Below are 20,530 nucleotides of genomic sequence, written 5' to 3' on the forward strand. Positions count from 1 at the left end.
ACTGCAAATACACCTGTACTCACTGAATACAATTATTCAAATTGTCACAGCACCATCTACACAAACTAAACTACAAGTGCGTCCCTAACACTGTTGTTCACTTTTAAAGAATCAAGTCTAAGACTGGAGCTTGATATATATGTCAGAGCACATGCAAATGGGGTCCTCTCTGTGCTGATAAAACCAGCCCATCCCAGACTCTGCAGCTGGGAGAGGAGCCCCAGCCCCGGGAGTCCCAGGTGTTCCCATTCTCTGATCAGGACAGAACAGACACCTCACCATGGAGTTTGTGCTGGGCTGGGTTTTCCTGGTTGCTCTTTTAAAAGGTAATTCATGGTGAACGAGGGACACTGAGTCTGTGAATGGATATGAGTGACCAGTAGATGTGTGACAGTTTCCTGACCAAGATGTCGGTGTCTGCAGGTGTCCAGTGTGACGTGCAGCTGACGGAGTCTGGACGAGACCTGGTGCAGCCTGGGGGGTCCCTGAGACTCACCTGTGTAGCCTCTGAATTCACCTTCAGTAGATATGGAATGAGCTGGGTTTGCCAGGCTCCAGGGAAGGGGTGTAGTGGCTCACATGTATTTATGATGATGGAAGTAGCACGTACTACGCAGACTCGGTAAAGGGCCGACTCCCCATCTCCAGAGACAACTCCAAGAACACGCTGTATCTGCAAATGAACAACCTGCAGGCCAAGGACAAGGCCACATATTACTGTGCAAGACACAGGGTGAGGGGACCTCACTGGGAGCCAAGACACAAACCTCCCTGCAGGAGGCGATCAGCACCACCGGGGGGCGCACACTATGTACAATTCTGCTTTGTGTTGCCAGGAGAAGGTGAAGATGGAGGTTACAGGAAGGTTTCCTCTCAGGGTCTGGGGCTTCCTGTCCACAAAGCAGTTTCTCCAGGGAGCCTCTCTGGACACAGGATTCTGTGTTTACCTATTACCTGTGTGAATTAGATCATTGTTTTCCTAGGAAAACTACCCTAACATGCACAAAGACACAGTTGTTTGCATTGCTTTCTCCTGTCCCTCAACATGAGTGAATTACAGATTTCCTGAGGCACAACAGCTGCACCTTTACATGAGTCCCAGATGCACTCCCTGTGCAGTCAGGACCACAAGCTCCCACAGCTCCCCATTATCTTCACCCAGCCCTTGTCCCAATCAAACAACGTGACACTTCCTTCATGACACTTTGCTACTCAGGACTTTAAATGAGCTACAGCTTTATTCGATTCCTCTAAACAAGAGATAAATCATCTGCATGTATTAGTCAGGATTCCCTCGAGCAACAGAACCCAAGGCACATTGGTTTCCATGACAAAATATGTGGAGAAGTCCCATGATCTACTGTCACAAGTTGGGGAGCCAGGAAAACCTGTGGTATAATTCTCGCCTGATTCTGAACTAGTGTGTAGTCTCAGAACCTGCAGAGCCTATGATGTAACTCTAAGAACAAGGGCAGGAGGAGACCAATTCCAATTGTTCCAGTTCAAACAAGCACATGGGAAGTAAAAATGAGGGAAATCTTCCTCCCTCTGCATTGGATTCTACTCAGAACTATGATGGAATGGGTGATGCCCAGGCAGAAAGAAACCATGGATGGAAATGCCAATCTCTTCTGGAAACTCATCACAGACATACACAGAAACAGTCATGAATCTGGACACCCATGACGCAGTCAAGATGACACATAAACGTAATCATGACAAGTCAGCCTGCTGTAAATGTCCAGTTCAAAAACTGAAGATTTAGAACTCCATGCCATCACTGGGGTGGACCCTGGTGGGCATAGCAGTGCTCCTGTGAAGAAGGAGCCCCGAGGCCCATAGGGACTGCTGCGGTTTGAGGATCCCCTGGGTCATATCAGGTGAGACAGTTACCTTCTTCGAGTGCATTTGGGAGACAGGGCATTGCCCCTCATGGGGCAGGAGAGCTGACAGGCACCATTGCACTGCCCTGGTCATTACCATAGGAGCCTCTGCTGAGAGAAGCTAACTGAATGCTGCCTTCTTGTTCTTCCTCACCATTAACTCCAAGCTCCTAGTGTTCATGCAACTGCCCTTCTGGGATAACCAGCTCCAACCACATCACACCAAGACACTGTCCCAGAGGATCAGTGGGGTCCCTGTCACATTGAGTTCAACAATTTGGTGTATTCAAACCCAGCTAGACCTCCTGAGATAAAACATAAGAGCCCTAAGCTGCCAGGTGTGCCAATGGATTGGACAAAGGTAGGGTGAAGGCCGGATTCTGAAGGAAGCCTGGGACCCATGAGTACAGATTGTTCTCTCTATGTGAGGGCTTCCTGAACAGGGGTGGCTGGAAACTCCAACTGCAGGGACTAGAGAAGGAGTTGATGCCAATATTTCCTCCCACCAATTATCATGGACAGAATTCAGTGAGCAGCACAACACCCCCCAGTAGATACTGAGCCACTGACACCAAGACATACCCACCTTTCCTTCCTCAGGTGCTTCCTTACTAGGGAAAGAGTACCTACAACCCAGATCACCATTGCACCCCTCCCTCCAAAGACCACCATATACCCCCACAGGCACCAAGTCTACTGACCATAGAGTGAGGCATAGCTTCACCTGTAGGGGAAATAGGAATTAGCCTCTTTTAATAAGGAGACCAAACTCACCTAGTTAAAACTCACAACACTATGGACAAAGTTGAAAAAATCTCCCCTGGAGGCAAGGAGATCTCTGCAGAGGACTGACCTGAGGGACAGAGCAGCCAATACAAGACAGCACAGTGCACACAGCACATGCAAGAAATGCTTCCAGAATGTCAGGTTGTTAACAGTATGTAAACATTTCTCAAAAAAGACACTACTCTAGAAGCAGAAAACATAACAGGATTTTACTAAAACACTTAAGAAAGCGGAGAGGGGCACCTGGGTGGCTCAGTCGGTTAAGCGGCCGACTTCGGCTCAGGTCATGATCTCGCAGTCCGTGAGTTTGAGCCCCGCGTCGGGCTCTGTGCTAACAGCTCAGAGCCTGGAGCCTGTTTCAGATTCTGTTTCCCTCTCTCTGACCCTCCCCCATTCATGCTCTGTCTCTCTCTGTCTCAAAAATAAAAATAAAATGTTAAAAAAAAAAAGCGGAGACATGGACATACAGAGTGATGGAGGAATTCATGCCAAAAGAAAAAGCCATAAAGGACATTGCCAGGGATATAATTAAAACACATATAAATAATAAGCCTCAAACAGAATTTAATACCTATCATAAGGAAACTGAACTTTTAAAAACTATCATAAGGATACTAGCTATGCTTGAGAAAGCCTAGAAGACATGAGAATACCCTGACTACAGATGGAAAAGACCTAAAACCCAGTCAGGCTGAAATTTTTAAAATGCTGTAACCGAGACGTGAACCTGATTGGATATAATGAACTCAAGGCAGAAAGAAGCAGATGAATGAGTAAATGACATGGAAGATAAAATTTTGTGAGAAATGAAGCAGGAAAGAAGAGGAAAATTAAAACATTGCATCACATACGTATACTTAGGGAATCAGCAACTCCATAAAGTGTAATAAAATTATTTTCAAAGGAGTCCCAGAAGAAGAAGAGAGGGAGAAAAAGGGGAGAAGTTTTGTCTGAGTGCATTAGAGTGGAAAATTTCCACTAAATGGTGAAGGAAACAGACGTCCACATCTATGAGTCACAGAGAACTCCCATTAAAATTAAAAAAAAAAAAAAAGCAGGCTGACTCTGAGACATAACATAGTAAAACTCACAAAATACACAGATTAAAAAAACCTATAAACATGATGACAAAACAGTTTGCTAATGAATACAGGAAGATAAAAGATTATGGCAGAAGTGTCCACAGAAACCTGCAGGAAAGAAGGGAGTGGCATAATATCCTCAAATGTTCAAATGAAAATCAGGCAGTCAATGGGGGAGGAGACAAGATGGCGGAACAACATGGAAGACTTTTGTGTGTCTCGCGTCCATGAAATACAGCCAGACCAACACTAAACCATCCTACACACCTAGAAAACTGATTGAGGATTAACACAACAATCTGCACAACCTGAACCACAGAATTCAACAAGTACGTGGCGTGGAGAGGGGACCTTGGGGAGCACGAAGCTGCAGGAAGGGAGGTGCTTTTGCAGGCGGAGAGAGGACGGAGACTGGGGAGTGGGGGAGAATAAAGGAAAAGCACCCCTCCCCAAAAGCAGCTGGAGAGAAAGTGGAAAATTGGAAACAGCCACAGGGACTCAACTAAAAAGGGAGAAAGGAGAAAGGAGAGTATGTAAATTCCACTAAGACTGTAAACAAGGGGAGTGCAAAGGCTGCAACTCCACAGCTCGATACCTGGAGGTGCTCTGGTGGGAAGGGAGAATCCCAGGAACAGAGTGGGGTCCGGGATGTTCTCAGGCCACACCGGGAGAGGCAGTTGCACTGCTGGAAGGACATTTGGAGGAGACTGCCAAAGCCCTCTGGTCCCAGCAGACCCCGGAAAATGGCCACATTCGCTGCTGCTGGAACAAGGTCGTTTAGGGTGAAGCCTGATGCCAGACATGTGTTGTGATTTTCCATAATCCATGAAACGCTGCTGCTACACTCTCTTGCGAATTTTTTCTGGGGCGGGCTGGCACCTGGCCAAAGTCTCAGGGCACTGACAACAACAGGGTCCAGCAAGCGTTCCTAGGTGCTGCTGATACTCGGCCATTGCTCATTCGGACATTGCTTGGTGAGACCCTCCCACAGAGGGGCAGAACAGGTCAAAGCTGCGGTCCTTTGGACGTAAGGGACCGGGGAAAACAGCCGCGTCTGTGACAAAACTTGGGACAGAGGTGCGGCCTGGGGCCTGGTCACGGAGAGTGAAGGAGCAGGGAGTGGACAAGGGCTGAAGACAGAGGATGGGTGCCCGATTGCTGATCCAGGAGAAGAGACTGGATACCTGAGTGGGGCCATTTTCACTTCTCCCGCGCATGTGCATTCGCACCTACAAGCACCGCAACAATCCACCCCAGGAGCCTAAAAGCGCCATCTAGTGGACAGCAGAGCCATTACACTGAACCCCGCCCAACTGGGCCAACAGGGCTCTTCAGGAATACAAGTCTCACTGCCACTTACTTTATGGACTATAAAGAGCTACATAGACTGACATCTAGGGGATAACGAAGTAATTTCAGTCCTACTTCAATCTGTTAGCCGATTCATCTAGTCAATTTTTCTTTTCTTTCTCTCTTTTACGCTTTTCTTTTTCTTGAATGTAGAAACAGAAAAAATTATTTTTATTATCAATTATTATTAAAAATATTTTCTTTAATTTTTATTACTATATTTTTTACATTTCTGAATTTTAGTAAAAGTTCTATTTTACTTCCATCATTTTATTTTACCCTACGTCAGTGTATTCTCGTTTTCAAATTTCCAAACAATTTCCTTTTTATTTTTTCTTTCTTTTTCTTTTTTTCTCTTCTTTGTTTCTGTAGTTTTTCTGGAATGCAAAATGAGAAAAACTTGATTTTACTTTCAATTTCTATTAAAAATATTTTATTTAATTTTTTTACTATATTGATTGCTTTTATGTAAATTTTCTCAAATTCTATTTTACTTCCATCATTTTATTTTAGTCTACTATGGTGTATTCACTTTTTGAATTTTCAAATGATTTCCTTTTTTTACTTTTTTTATCTTTTTTCTCTTTTTTGATTCCTCTCTTTTTTCTAGAATACAGAATAAGAAAAAAATCACATTTATTTTTAATTTTTATTAAAAATATTTTTCTTTATTTTTTCTACTATATTCTTTACTTTTCTTTATATTTTTTCAAACTATATTTTACTCCCATCATCTCATTTCAGTCTACTTCAGTGTATTCATTTTTTCAAATTCTCTAATTATTTCCTTTTTTTTCTCCCCCTCCCATATTTTTCTCTGTCAAACCAATTTCAACACCCAGAACAAAACACACCTAGGATCTAGCATATTCCATTCAATTTGCTTCCGTGTGTTTAATTTTTAATTTTAATATTTTGTAATTTTATCTTTTTATTTCACTTTTGCAACCTCATTAATTCCTTTTCTCCCTTCAAAATGACAAAACGAAGGAATTCACCCCAAAAGAAAGACCACAAAGAAACGACAGCCAGGGATTTAACCAACACAGATATAAGCAAGATTTCTGAACCAGAATTTAGAATCACAATAATAAGAATACTAGCTGCAGTCAAAAATAGATTAGAATCTCTTTCTGCAGAGATAAAAGAAGTAAAAAATAGCCAGAATGAAATTTAAAATGCTATAACTGGGCTGCAATCACAGATGGATGCAGCGGTGGCACAGATAGATTAGGCAGAACAGAGAATCAGCTTGATAGAGGACAACCTTATAGAGAATAATGAAGCAGAAAAAAAGAGGGAGATTAAGGCAAAAGAGCAACATTTAAGAATTAGAGAAATCAGTGACTCATTAAAAAGGAACAACATGAGAATCACAGGGGTCCCAGAAGTGGAAGAGAGAAATAGGGGTGGAAGGGTTATGTGAGCAAATCATAGCGGAAATCTTTTCTAACCTGGGCAAAGACACAGACATCAAAATCCAGGAAACACGGAGGACTCCAATTAGATTCCACCAAAACCGACCATCAACAAGGCACATCATAGTCAAATTGACAAAGTACTCAGGCAAAGAGAGAATCATAAAACCAACAGGGAAACAAAGTCCATAACTTACAAGGGAAGACAGATCAGGTTTAGCAGACCTATCCACAGAAAGTTGGCAGGCCACAAAGGAGTGGCGGGATGTATTCAGTGTGCTAAATCAGAAAAATATGCAGCCAAGAATTCTGTATCCAGCAAGGATGTCATTCAAAATAGAAGGCACATGAAAAGATTCCCATACAAACAAAAATTAAATGAGTTTGTGACCACTAAACCAGCCCTGCAAGAAATTTTAAGGGAGACTCTCTGAGGGGAGAAAAGATGAAAATATATCTGTATAAATAAATAAATACCAAAATCAACAAAGATTAGAAAGACCAAAGAACACCACCATTAACTCCAACTCTACAAGCATCATAATAGCAATAAACTCATATCTTTCAGTACTCACTCTAAACGTCAATGGACTCAATGCCCCAATCAAAAGACATAGGGTAACAGAATGGAGAAGAAAACAAGATCCATCTATACGCTTTTTACAAGAGACCCACTTTAGACCTAAAGACGCCTCCAGATTGAAAATAAGGGGATGGAGAACCATCTATCATGCTAATGTTCAACAAAAGAAAGCCGGAGTAGCCATATTGATATCAGACAATCTAGACTTTAAAATAAAGACTGCATCAAGAGATGCAGAATGGCATTACATCATTCATAATCAAAGGGTCTATCCACCAAGAAGACCTAACGATTGTAACCATTTATGCGCCAATTGTGAGAGCGCCCAAATATAGAAATCAATTAATCAGAAACATAAAGAAACTCACCTATAAGAATACCATAATAGTAGGAGACTTCAACACCTCACTCACAATAATGAACACATCACCTGATCAAAAAATCAACAAGAAAACAATGGCATTCAATGACACACTCGACCAGAAGGACTTAACAAATATATTCAGAACATTTCATCCTAAAGCAACAGAATATGCATTCTCTCCAGTGCACATGGAGCTTTCTCCAGAATAGACCATATACTGGGACACAAATCAGCCCTAAGTAAGTACAAAAAGATCGAGATCATACCATGCATATTTTCAGACCACAATGCCATGAACTCAAAATCAACCACAGGAAAAAAATTTGGGAAGGTAACAAATAATTAGAGACTGAAGAACCTACTAAAGAATGAATGGGCTAACCAAGCAGTTAAAGAAGAAATTAAAAAGTATATGGAAGTCAATGAAAATGATAACACCACAACGATAACCTCTAGGATGCAGCAAAGGCGGTCATAAGTGGAAAGTATATAGCAATCCAGGCCTTCCTAAAGAAGGAAGAAAGATCTCAGATACACAACCTAACCTTATGACTAAAGAGCTGGAAAAAAAACAGCAAATAAAACCCAAAACCAGCAGAAGGCAGGAAATACTAAAGATTAGAGCAGAAATTAGTGCTATTGAAACCAAAACACAGTAGAACAGATCAATGAAACTAAAAGCTGGTGCTTTGAAAGAATTAACAAAATTGATAAACCACTATTCAGTTTGATCAAAAAGAAAAAGGAAAGGACCCAAATGAATAAAATCAAGAATGACAGAGGAGAGATCACAACCAACACAACAGAAATAAAAACAGTAATAAGAGAAAGTTATGAGCAATTATATGCCAATAAAATGGGCAATCTGGAAGAAATGGACAAATTCCAAGAAACATATACACTACCAAAACTGAAACAGTAAGAAATAGAAAATTTGAACAGACCCCTAACCAGTAAGGAAATCGAATTAGTAATCAAAAATCTGCCAAAAGACAACAGTCCAGGACCAGATGGCTTTCCAGGGGAATTCTACCAAACATTTAAGGAAGAGTTAACACCTATTCTCTTGAAGGTGTTCCAAAAAATAGAAATGGAAGGAAAACTTCCCAGCTCTTTCTATGAAGCCAGCATTACCTTGATTCCAAAAACAGACAGAGACAACACTTAAAAAGACAACTATACACCAATTTCCCTGATGAACATGGATGCAAAAATCCTCAACAAGATATTATCCAACCGGAAACAATAATACATTAAAAATTTATTCACCACGACCAAGTGGGATTTATACCTGAGATGCAGGGCTGGCTCAATATCTGTAAAACAATTAACGTGATTCATAACATTGATAAAAGGACAGGAACCATATGATCCTCTCCATAGATGCAGAGAAAGCATTTGACAAAATACAACATCCTTTCTTGATAAAAACCCTCAAGAAAGTAGGGATAGAAGGACCATACCTCGAGATCATAAAAGCCATCTACGAATGACCCAATGCTAATATCATCCTCAATGGGGAAAAACTAAGAGCTTTCTCCCTAAGGTCAGGAACAAGACAGGGATGTCCACTCTCGCCACTTTTATTCAACATAGTATTGGAAGTCATAGCCTCTGCAATCAGAAAACACAAATAAATAAAAGGCATCCAAATCAGCCAGGAGGCGGTCAAACTTTCACTCTTCACAGATGTCATGATACTCTATATGGAAAACCCAAAAGACCCCACCAAAAAACTGCTAGAATTGATTCATGAATTCAGCAAAGTGGCAGGATACACAATCAACACAGAGAAATCGGTTGCATTCCTATACACCAACAATGAAGCAACAGAAAGAGAAATCAAGGAATCTATCCCATTTACAGTAGCACAAAAACCATAAAATACCCAGGAATAAATCTAACCAAAGAGGTGAAAAATCTTTACACTGAAAACTATAGAAAGCTTATAAAAGAAATTAAAGAAGACAAAATATGGAAAAAGATTCCATGCCCCTGAATAGGAAGAACAAATATTGTTAAAATGCCAATAGTACCAAAATCAATCTACATATTCAATGCAATCCCGATCAAAGTGACACCAGCATTTTTCACAGAGCTAGAAAAAATAATCCTAAAATTTGTATGGAACAGAAAAGACCCCGAATAGCCAAGGCGATCTTGAAAAACAAAACCAAAGCAGGAGGCATCACAATCCCACACTTCAAGCTGTACTTCAAAGCTGTAATCATCAAGACAGTATGGTAATGGCACAAGAACAGACACTCAGGGGCATCTGAGTGGATCAGTCTGTTAAGCATCTGACTTTGACTCAGGTCACGATCTGGCAGTTCGTGAGTTAGATCCCACATCAGGCTGTGTGCTGACAGCTCAGAGCCTGAAGCCTGCTTGGAATTCTGTGTCTTCCTCTCTCTCTGACACTCCCCCGCTCATGCTCTGTCTCTGTCTCTGAAAAGTAATAAATAAATGCCAAAAACAATAAAAAAAAAAAAAACAAGAACAGACACTCAGATCAATGGAACAGAATACGAAATCCAGAAATGGACCCGCAAATGTATGGCCAACTAATCTTTCGCAAAGCAGGAAAGACTATCCAATGGAATAAAGACAGTGTCTTCAGCAGGTGGTGCTGGGAAAACTGGACAGCGACAGGCAGAAGAATGAACCAGGAACACTTTCTTACACCATACACAAAAATAAAATTCAAAATGGATGAAAGACCTCAATGTAAGTCAGGAAGCCATCAAAATCCTCGAGCAGAAAGCAGGCAAAAACATCTTTGATCTTGGCCACACCAACTTCCTACTCAACACGTCCCCAGAGGCAAGGGAAACAAAAGCAAAAATGAACTACTGGGACCTCATCAAAATCAAAAGTTTCTGCACAGTGAAAGCAACAATCAGCAAAACTAAAATTCAACTGACAGAATGGGAGAAGATACTTGCAAATGACATCTCAGATAAAGAGTTAGTATCCAAAACCTATAAAGAATTTATCAAACTCAACACCCAAAACACAATCCAGTGAAGAAACAGGAAAAAGACATGAATAGACACTTCTCCAAAGAAGACATCCAGATGGCCAACCGACACATGAAAAAATGCTCCACATCACTCATCATCATGGAAATGCCAATCAAAACCCTAATGAGATACCACCTGACACCTGTCAGAATGGCTACCTTAACAACTCAGTCAACAACAGACGTTGGCGAGGATGCAGAGAGAGGATCTCTTTTGCATTTTTGGGGGCAATGCAAGTTGGTGCAGCCACTCTGGAAAACTGTATGGAGATTCCTCACAAAACTAAAAATAGAACTCCCCTATGAACCAGCAATTGCACTACTAGGCATTTATCCACGGCACACAGGTGTTCTGTTTCAAAGGGACACATGCACCCCCATGTTTATCGCAGCACTATCAACAATAGCCAAAGTATGGAAAGAGCCAAATGTCCATCGATGGATGAATGGATAAAGAAGAAGGGGTAAATATATACAGTGGAGTATTACTTGGCAATCAAAAAGAGTGAAATCTTGCCATTTGCAACTATGTGGATGGAACTGGAGGGTATTATGCGAAGTGAAATGAGTCAGTCAGAGAAAGACAAAACTCATATGACTTCACTCATATGAGGACTTTAAGAGACAAAACAGATGAACATAAGGGAAGGGAAACCAAAATAACATGAAAACATGGAGGGGACAGAGCATAAGAGACTCATAAATATGGAGAACAAACAGAGGGCTACTGGAGGGGTTGTGGGAGGGGGGATGGGCTAAACTGGTAAGGGGCACTAAGGAATCTACTCCTGAAATCATTGTTGCACTATATAATAACTAATTTCGATGTTAATTTTTAAAACTAAAAATAAATAATAATTAATAATAAAAAAATTAAAATATTTTAAGAGAAAATATTGCGTGATCATGCTGTTGAGGTAAATGTTTCTTAAAGATTATGCGAAGCCTCCATTAATAAAGGTAAAAATCCAAAACTGAAAAAAAAAAGAATTCTTCATATTGTCACACCGCCATCCACACAAACTAATGTAGAAGTGCATCCCTAACCCTGTCATTCACTTTTACACAATCAAACCTAAGTCTGGAGCTTGATATATATGTCAGAGGACATGCAAATGGGGCCCTTTCTGTGCTGATAAAAACAACCCAGCCCGACCGTGCAGCTGGGAGACGAGCCCCAGCCCCGGGAGTCCCAGGTGTTCCCATTCTGTGATCAGCACAGAACACACACACCTCACCATGGAGTTTGTGCTGGGCTGGGTGTTCCTGGTTGCTCTTTTAAAAGGTAATTCATGGTGAACGAGGGACACTGAGTCTGTGAATGGATATGAGTGAAAGAGTGGATGTGTGACAGTTTCCTGACCAAGATGTCTTGTGTCTGCAGGTGTCCAGTGTGACGTGCAGCTGGTGGAGTCTGGGGGAGACCTGGTGAAGCCTGGGGGGTCCCTGAGACTCACCTGTGTGGCCTCTGGATTCACCTTCAGTAGCTACCACATGAGCTGGGTCCGCCAGGCTCCAGGGAAGGGGCTGCAGTGGGTCGCATATATTTATACTGATGGAAGTAGTACAAACTACGCAGACTCCGTGAAGGGCCGATTCACCATCTCCAGAGACAACGCCAAGAACACGCTGTATCTGCAGATGAACAACCTCAAGACCGACGACACGGCCACATATTACTGTGCGAAAGACACAGTGAGGGGACATCACTGGGAGCCCAGACACAAACCTCCCTGCAGGAGGGGATCAGCACCACCAGGGGGCGCACACTATGCACAATTCTCCTTTGTGTTCCCAGGCGCAGGTGCAGATGGAGGTTACAGGCAGGTTTCCTGTCAGGGTCTGGGGCTTCCTCTCCACACAGCAGTTTCCCCAGGGAGCCTCCCTGGGTATATGATTCTGTGTTTACCTATTAACTCTCGGAATTAGCAACTGGGTTGTCATAGGGAAACTAGACGAACATGCACAAAGACACAGTTGTTTGCACTTGCTTACTCCGGTCCCTCAACATGAGTGAATTACAGATTTCCTGAGGCACAACAGCTGCACATTTACAGGATTCCCAGATGCGCTCCCTGTGCAGCCAGGACCACAGGATCCCACAGCTCCTCCTTATCCTCACCCAGCCCTTGTCCCAGTCAAACAACGTGACACTTTCTTCATAGCCCTTTGCTACTCAGGACTTTAAATGAGCTACAGCTTTATTCAATTACTCTAAAGGAGAGACAAACAATCTCCATGTATTAGTCAAGATTCCACCGAGGAACACAACCCAAATGTCATTGGTTTCCATAACTAAATATGTTGAGAAGACCCATGATCTACTGTCACAAGCTGAAGACCCAGGAAAACCAGTGACGTAATTCTTGTCTGATTCTGACTAGTGTCTAGTCTCAGAACGTGGAGAGATGATGATGTAACTCTCAGAAAAAGGGCCAGAGGAGACCAATATTCCAGTTCAAACAAGCACATGGGAAGTAAAAATGAGGGAATTCGTCCTCCATCTGCATCAGATTCTATTGACACACTTAATGGAATGGGTGGTGCCCAGGCAGAAAGAAACCATGGATGGAAATGCCAATCTCTTCTGGAACACATCACAGACATCCACAGAAACAGTGGTGAATCTGGGCACCCATGACACAGTCAAGATAACCTATAAAGTTAATCATGACAAGTCAACCCCCTGTAAACGTGGAGCTCAAAGACTGAAGATTTAAAAGTCAATCCCATCATTGGGGTGGAGTCTGGTGGGCACAGCAGTGCTCCTGTGGAGGAGGGCAGAGGCCCATAAGGGGAACTGTGGTCTGAGTATCCCCTGGGTCGCATGGGGAGAGACAATTCCCTTCGTGGAGTGCATTTGGGAGACGGTGCATTGCCTCTCATAGGACAGGAGAGCTGACAGGCACCATTAAAGTTCCCTGATCATTAGCATAGGAGCCTCTTCTGAGAGCAGCTAGCTGGACACCTACTTCTGGTTGTTCTTCACCATGCACTCCAAGCCCCTAGTATTGATGCAGCTGCCCATCTGGGGTAAATCAGCTCCAGGCACAGCACACCAAGACCCTCTCCCAGAGGATCAGTGGGGTCCCTGTCATATTGAGTTCACACAATTTGGAGTTTTCAAACCCAGCTAGAGCTCCTGAGATAAAACATAAGAGCCCTGTGCCACCAGATGGGCCAATGGCTTGGACGCAGACAGGGTGAAAGCAATTCTGACGGAAGCCTGGGACCCACAAGTGTTCTTGCTGTGTGAGGGCTTCCTGAACAGGGGAGGCTGGGACCTCCAACTCCAGGGACTAGAGAGGGAGCTGATGCCAATATTTCCTTCCACCAATCAGCATGGACAGATTTCACTCAGCAGCACAGCATCCCCAGTGCAAGCTGAGCCACTAACACCAAGCTCCACCTACTCCAGCACCCATCAAGTGTTTGCTTACTAGGAAAGAGTGCCTGGCAACCAGACCACCACTACACCCCTTCCTCCAAAGACCACCGTAAACCCCCACACGCATCAAGTCAGCTGATCATACAGTGACGCATATCCTCACCTCTAGGGGAGATAGGAATTAGCCTCTTTTAACAAGCAGACCAAACTCACCTAGTTAAAACTCACAACACTGGGCACAAAGTCCAACACTCCCCACTGGAGGCAAGGAGAAAATCTGCAGAGGACTGTCCTGAGGGACAGAGCAGCCAAAACACGACAGCACAGTGCCACGGAACATAAAACAAATGCTTCATGAAGTGTCAGGCCCTCGACAGTATGTGAACACTCCTCAATAAAGATACTACCCTAGAAGCAGAAAAGATAACAGGATTTTCTAAAACATTTAAGAAGGCAGAGACACAGACAACAACATGATGGAGGAACTCATCCTAAAAGAAAAAATGATAAAAGGTCATTGTGAGGGATATAATTAAAACACATAAACTAATGTGCCTCAAACAGAATTTCTGAAAACTCTCATAATGAAACAGGATTTTCAAAAAGTATCATAAGGATACTAGCTGTGCTTGAGGAAAATATATGAGACATGAAGGATACGCTTACTGCAAACAGAAAAGACCTAAAAACTAGTCAGGATGAAATTTTAAATGTTGTAACCGAGATGTGAAACTGATTGGATATAATGACCTCAAGGCGGAAAGAAGCAGATGAATGAGGAAGGGACATAGAAGATAAAAGTATGGGGGAAATGAAGCTGGAAAGAAGAGGAAAATTAAAATATTGCATCACAAACATACACTTAGGGAAATCAGCAACTCCATAAACTGTAATAACATTCTTTTGAAAGGAGTCCCAAAAGAATAAGAGGGAGAAAAAGGGGATACAATTTAGCTGAGTGAATATAGTGAAAATTTCCACAAGCTGGGGAAGGAAACAGACATCCACCTCTAGAAGGCAGAGAGAACACCCATTAAAATAAAAAAAAAAAAAGCAGGCCAACACTGAGACATATCATAGGAAAATGGCAAAATATCCAGATAAAGAAAAACCATAAAAGCATCAACACAAAAGAAGTTGCTAACTAACAAGGGAAGATTAAAAAAAAACTATGGCAAATGTCTCTACAGAAACCTTCATGCAAGTAGGGAGTGGCATCATATCCTCAACATGCGCAATTGAAAATTTTGCAGCTAAGAATACTTTCTCCAGTTAGGCAGTCATTCAGATACAAGGAGTGATAGAATTTCCCAGACAAACAAAAACCAAAGGAGTTCATGGTCTCTAAATCAGCCCTGCGAGAAATTAAAGGGGACTCTTTGAGTGGGAAAGGAAGACTAAAAGTAACAAAGACTAGAAATAAACAGAGAAAATCTCCAGAAACAATGACTTTGGAGGTAACACTATGGCACTAAGTTTATATCTATCAATAATTACTGTGAATGTAAATGGGCAAAATGCTCCAATCAAAAGACATAGAATAACGGAATGGATAAAAACAAATACAAGATCCTTCTATACACTGCACACTATTGACTCATTTTCAACCTAAAACACCTGTAGATTGAAAGTGAGGGGAGGGTGAACAATTTATCATGCTAACTGACGTCAAAAGAAAGTTGTAGTACCACACTCATATCACACTAACTAGTTTTCAAACCAAAGTTTGTTACAAGAGATCAGGAAGGCAGTATATCATCATAAAGGGGTCTATCCAACAAGAAGATCTGAAGCTTTAAATATTTATACCCCAAAAATGTAAGCACTGAAATATATAACTCAATAAGAAACATAAAGAAACTCATTGATAATAGACAATAGTAATAATAGAGAACATTAACACTCCACTTACAACAATGGAAAGACAATCTAAGCTGAAAATCAATAAGGAAACAATGGCTTTGAAAGACACATGGACTGAATGGACTTAACAGATATATTCACAATATTCCATCCTAAAGCACCAAAATACACATTCTTTTTGAGTGTGCATGGAACATTCTCCAGAACAGATCACATACTATGTCACAAATCAGCCCTCTACAAGTACAAAAAGACTGAGATCATTCCATGCGTATTTTCAAACCACAACACTATGAAACTTGAAGTCGACCACAAGAAAAATTTGAGCAACACTGCCAATACATTAGGTTAAAGAACATTGTAGTAAAAGCGGAATGAGATTTTCAGGAAATTACGGAAGCAATAAAAAATACATGGAAGCAAATGAAAATGAAAACATGCCAGTTCCAAACCATCTGGAGGCAGCAAAGTTGATGGAAGAGTGAATTATATAGCAGTACAGGCCAAACTCAAGAAAGAAGAAAGGTCTCAAACACACAACCACTTTACAACTAAAGGAGCTAGAAAAAGAACAAATGAACCCTAAAGCCAGCAGGAACAGGTAAACAAAAAAGATTAGAGCAGAAATAAATGATATAGAAACAAAGAAAAACAGTAAAACAGATGAATTAAACTATAAGTGGTTTTTGTAAGAATAAATAAAAATGATAAACCCATGGGCAGACTTGGCAAAAACAAAAGAGAAGGGACGAAAGTAAATATAATCAGAATTTGAGAGGAGACATCGCGACTGACACCACAGAAATACGACTATGAGAAAATAGTTTGGAGATTTATATGCCAACAAATTGGGCAATCTGGAAGAAATGGATAAATTCCCAGAATAATGTAAACTACCTAAACTGAAAAAGGAAGAAATAGAAAACGTGAACAGACTGATAATGAGCAAAGAATTTGAATCATTAATCAACAATCTACTGACACACAAAAATCCAGGGCCCGACAGGTTCACAGGTGAATTCTACCAGATATTTAAGAAGAGTGTAAAATATTCTATTTAAGTAGAATAGAATATTCCTGTCTTCACAAACTGTTCCAAATAATAGAAATGGAAAGAAAACTTCCAAATTCATTCTATAAGATGAGTATGATCACGATTCCAACCAGATTAAACCCCACTAAAAATGAGACTTACATGCCACTAGCCCTAATGAGCAAGAATACAACAATTGTCAAGAAAATACATGCAGGGGCGCCTGGGTGGCTCAGTCGGTTAAGCGTCCAACTTTGGCTCAGGTCGTAATCTTGTGGTCCGTGAGTTCGAGCCCCGTGTCAGGCTCTGTGCTGACAGCTCAGAGCCTGGAGCCTGTTTCAGATTCTGTGTCTCCCTCTCTCTGACCCTCCCCCATTCATGCTCTGTCTCTCTCTGTCTCAAAAATAAATAAACGTTACAAAAAAAGAAAGAAAATACTTGCAAATTGAATCCAACAAGACATTAAAAGGATCCTTTAACGTGACCAGGTGGGATTTATTCCTTGGCTGTAAGGGTGGTTCAACAGTCACAAATAAATCAATGTAATACATACCATCAATCAGAGAAAGGATACGAATGATATGACCCTCTCAATGGATGCAAAAAAAAAAATTGACATAGTACAGCATCCTTTCTTGATAAAACCCTCAACAAGGGGTAGAGGAAACACACCTCAACATCATAAAGTCTGTACATGAAAACCCCACAGCTAATATCCTCAGTGGGGAAAAAAAACCTTTTCCTCTACTGTCAGGAACACAAGAGGGATGTCCACACCCATCATTCTACTTAACACAGCAGTGGAAGTCTTATCCTCAAAAACAGACAACAACAAAAAATAAAGGCATACAAGTTGGAAAAGAAGAAGTCAAACATTCCCTCTTCACAGATGACATGACACTCTATATAAAAAACTCAAGACTCCACCAAAATATTGCAAGAACTGATACACAAATTCAGCAAAGTCACAAGATACAGTATCAACATACTGAAATCGGCTGCATTTCTACACAGCAATAATGAAGAAACAGAAAGAAAAATAAAAAAACTATCCATCCCGTTTACAATTGCACCAAATATAATAGGATACCTAAAGAATTAAAATATCTATACTCTGAAGACTCTAAAAATGGTGAGAGAAACTGAGGATGACACAAGGAAGTGGAAACACCTTGAATGTTCATGGATTTAAGGAGCAAGTAGTGTTGAAATGTCTATGCTACACAAAGAAACGGGAGACTTCATGATTATGGATTTCATGCTATATTACAAGCTGTACTTATCAAGACAGTAAGCTACAAGCACAAAAGAGACACATAGATCAAGAGAACAGAAGAGTAAACCCAGATATGGACTCACAAATGTATGGCCACCTCATCTTGGATGAAGTAGGAAAGACTATGTAATGGGAAAAAAGACAGCCTTGTCAACAGAGGGTGTTGGGAAAACTGGACCAGAACATGCAGAAGAATGAAACTGAACCACTTTCTTACTCCATACACAAAAATAAATCCAAATGGGTGGAAGACCTAAATGTGAGACAGGAGACCATCAAATCCTAGAGGAGAACAGGCAGCAACCTCCTGGACTTCGGACATAGCAACTTCTTACTAGACGTGTCTAGAGAGGCAAGGGAAACAACAGCAAACTTGAACTACTGGGACCTCATCAAAATAAAAACCTTCTGCACAGCTAAAGAAACAATCAACTAATCTAAAAGGCATTCTACAGAAATTAAAAAGGTATTTGCAAACCACATATCTGATAAAGGCTTACTATCCAAAATCTATTAAAAAAACTTCTCAAACTCAACACCCAAAATACAAAGAATCCAGTGGAGAAATGGGCAGAAGACATGAGGAGATACTTTTCCAAACAAAGCATTCCGATGGCTAACCGACACAGACGAACATATGCTCAACATCACTCATCATCAGAGAATTACAAATCAAAACTACAATGAGAGATGACTGCACACCTGTCAGAATGGCTACAATTAACAACTCAGGAAACAACAGATATTGATGAGGATGAGGAGAGAAGGGAACCCTTTTACACTCTTGGTGGGAATGCAAAGTGCCCGGACCATTCCAGAAAACAGTTTAAAAACTAAAAATTAAACAACCTTCCACTCCAGCAATTGCTCTACTAGGAATTCATCCAAAGCATACAAAACTTCTGATTTGAGGAAGTACATGCACCCCAATGTGTACAGCAGCATTAACTATGACAGCCAAACTGAGGAAAGAGACCAAAAGTCCACCATGTGATTAATCTGCTATATGTATAGAATGGCATATTACTCAGTCATAAAAAAGAATGAAATCTTGCCATTTGCAAAGATGTTGATGCAGCTACAGGGCATCATGCTAAGCAAAGTAAGTCAGTCAAAGATGACAAACACCATATGATTTCCTCCTATGGGGAATTTAGATCTAGGGGAAGGGGAAAAAGAGCAAGAAATCATAAAAAAAAAACCTCTAAGGTTAGAGACCAAACTGAGGGTTGCTGGAGGGCAGGTGTGTGGGGGATGGGATAATGGGTGTTGGGGATTAAGGAGGCCACGTGTTGTGATGAGTACTGGGTGTTAATGTAAGTGATGAACCATAAATTCTACTACTGAAATTAATATTACACAATATGTTACCTAACAAATATTTAAACACAAACTTAAAAAATTTAAAAAGTGGAAAAAAGGAAGGGAGAATTGTTGTCACAAATTGTCATGAACATGGAATCTAAGGTAGTGAGTCTAACGTCTTGCATTTACTCATTATATCCCTAACTGATGGTGGACATAAATTAACATACTCATGAATTTTCACAGCAGTGCCAGGTGGGCTGGAATTCAAACCAAAGCTGCCCTTCCCAACTCCCTTGTGCCCACACATCATGGGCAGCTTGTCCAGACACCTGCACAAGAACCCAGGTTGGGCCTCAGCAGGGACCCACATCTGCAGAACTGGAAAGTGTGGACAGTTGACGCTTCCTGAGAAGCTCTGGGGTTCCTTCCCCAACTTGCTGTCTCAGCTCCTTTGTCTTCCTTTCCTGTCTCTTGAAGAGAACCATGTCCCCTGTTAGTGGTTCATGAAAGTGAGGGGCTATATGTTCTATACACATTCAATATGACAGGTAACATACAAGGGGACAAAAAAAAAAAAAAACCCATATGATGCAGCCTCTCTCGCGGCTCCTATCACCCAATGTGGTAGAGTACAAATAAACCTAAGTATTCATTTGGTCAAAAATTGCACAGCACGTTGGGAAAGTATTAAGAGATGAGAAGCCTGAAAGAATTCCACAAATGCAGATATGAGCTCCCCTTGGGAGGAAGAAGAAAAATTACAGTCCCAAACACGCAAGAGTAAAATAATTTTAGGAAATGATACAAGAGCTTCAATGCATTCTATTCATGAAGTGTCTAAAATTGGCAATGCAAAAATGGATTTTGAGGGTTTCACATAGAATTGCGAAGGAAAAATTGTGTCAAGAACTCAGTTGTGTGCACAGAGCTCAGCGGCTCCTGAGACATATAGAAAGCCCACCACCTGAAAAGGTAAACGTGTTTTTGGACCCCAGGAGCATATCTATCAAATCTGATGAGCAGTCTGGCCAAAGAGACACAGAATGGCAACTCTTGTGAAATTTGAACTTCAATTTCCTATATTTCCACTTAATTTCCATATATTAGGAAAAACCATGCCACGAAAATGATTTGCTAGAGTCTATAAATTTAAAAACAAACGACAAAACTCTAA

At 41.2% G+C, this 20,530-nt stretch overlaps 1 pseudogene; it reads left to right on the forward strand.

Moving 5' to 3' along the window:
- Window positions 1–280: 280 nt before the first annotated feature.
- On the forward strand, window positions 281–967 carry LOC122212718 (annotated as a pseudogene).
- Window positions 968–20,530: the final 19,563 nt, after the last annotated feature.

The sequence above is a fragment of the Panthera leo genome (genome assembly GCF_018350215.1).
Source record: "Panthera leo isolate Ple1 chromosome B3 unlocalized genomic scaffold, P.leo_Ple1_pat1.1 chrB3_random_Un_scaffold_42, whole genome shotgun sequence".
Taxonomy (NCBI): domain Eukaryota; kingdom Metazoa; phylum Chordata; class Mammalia; order Carnivora; family Felidae; genus Panthera; species Panthera leo.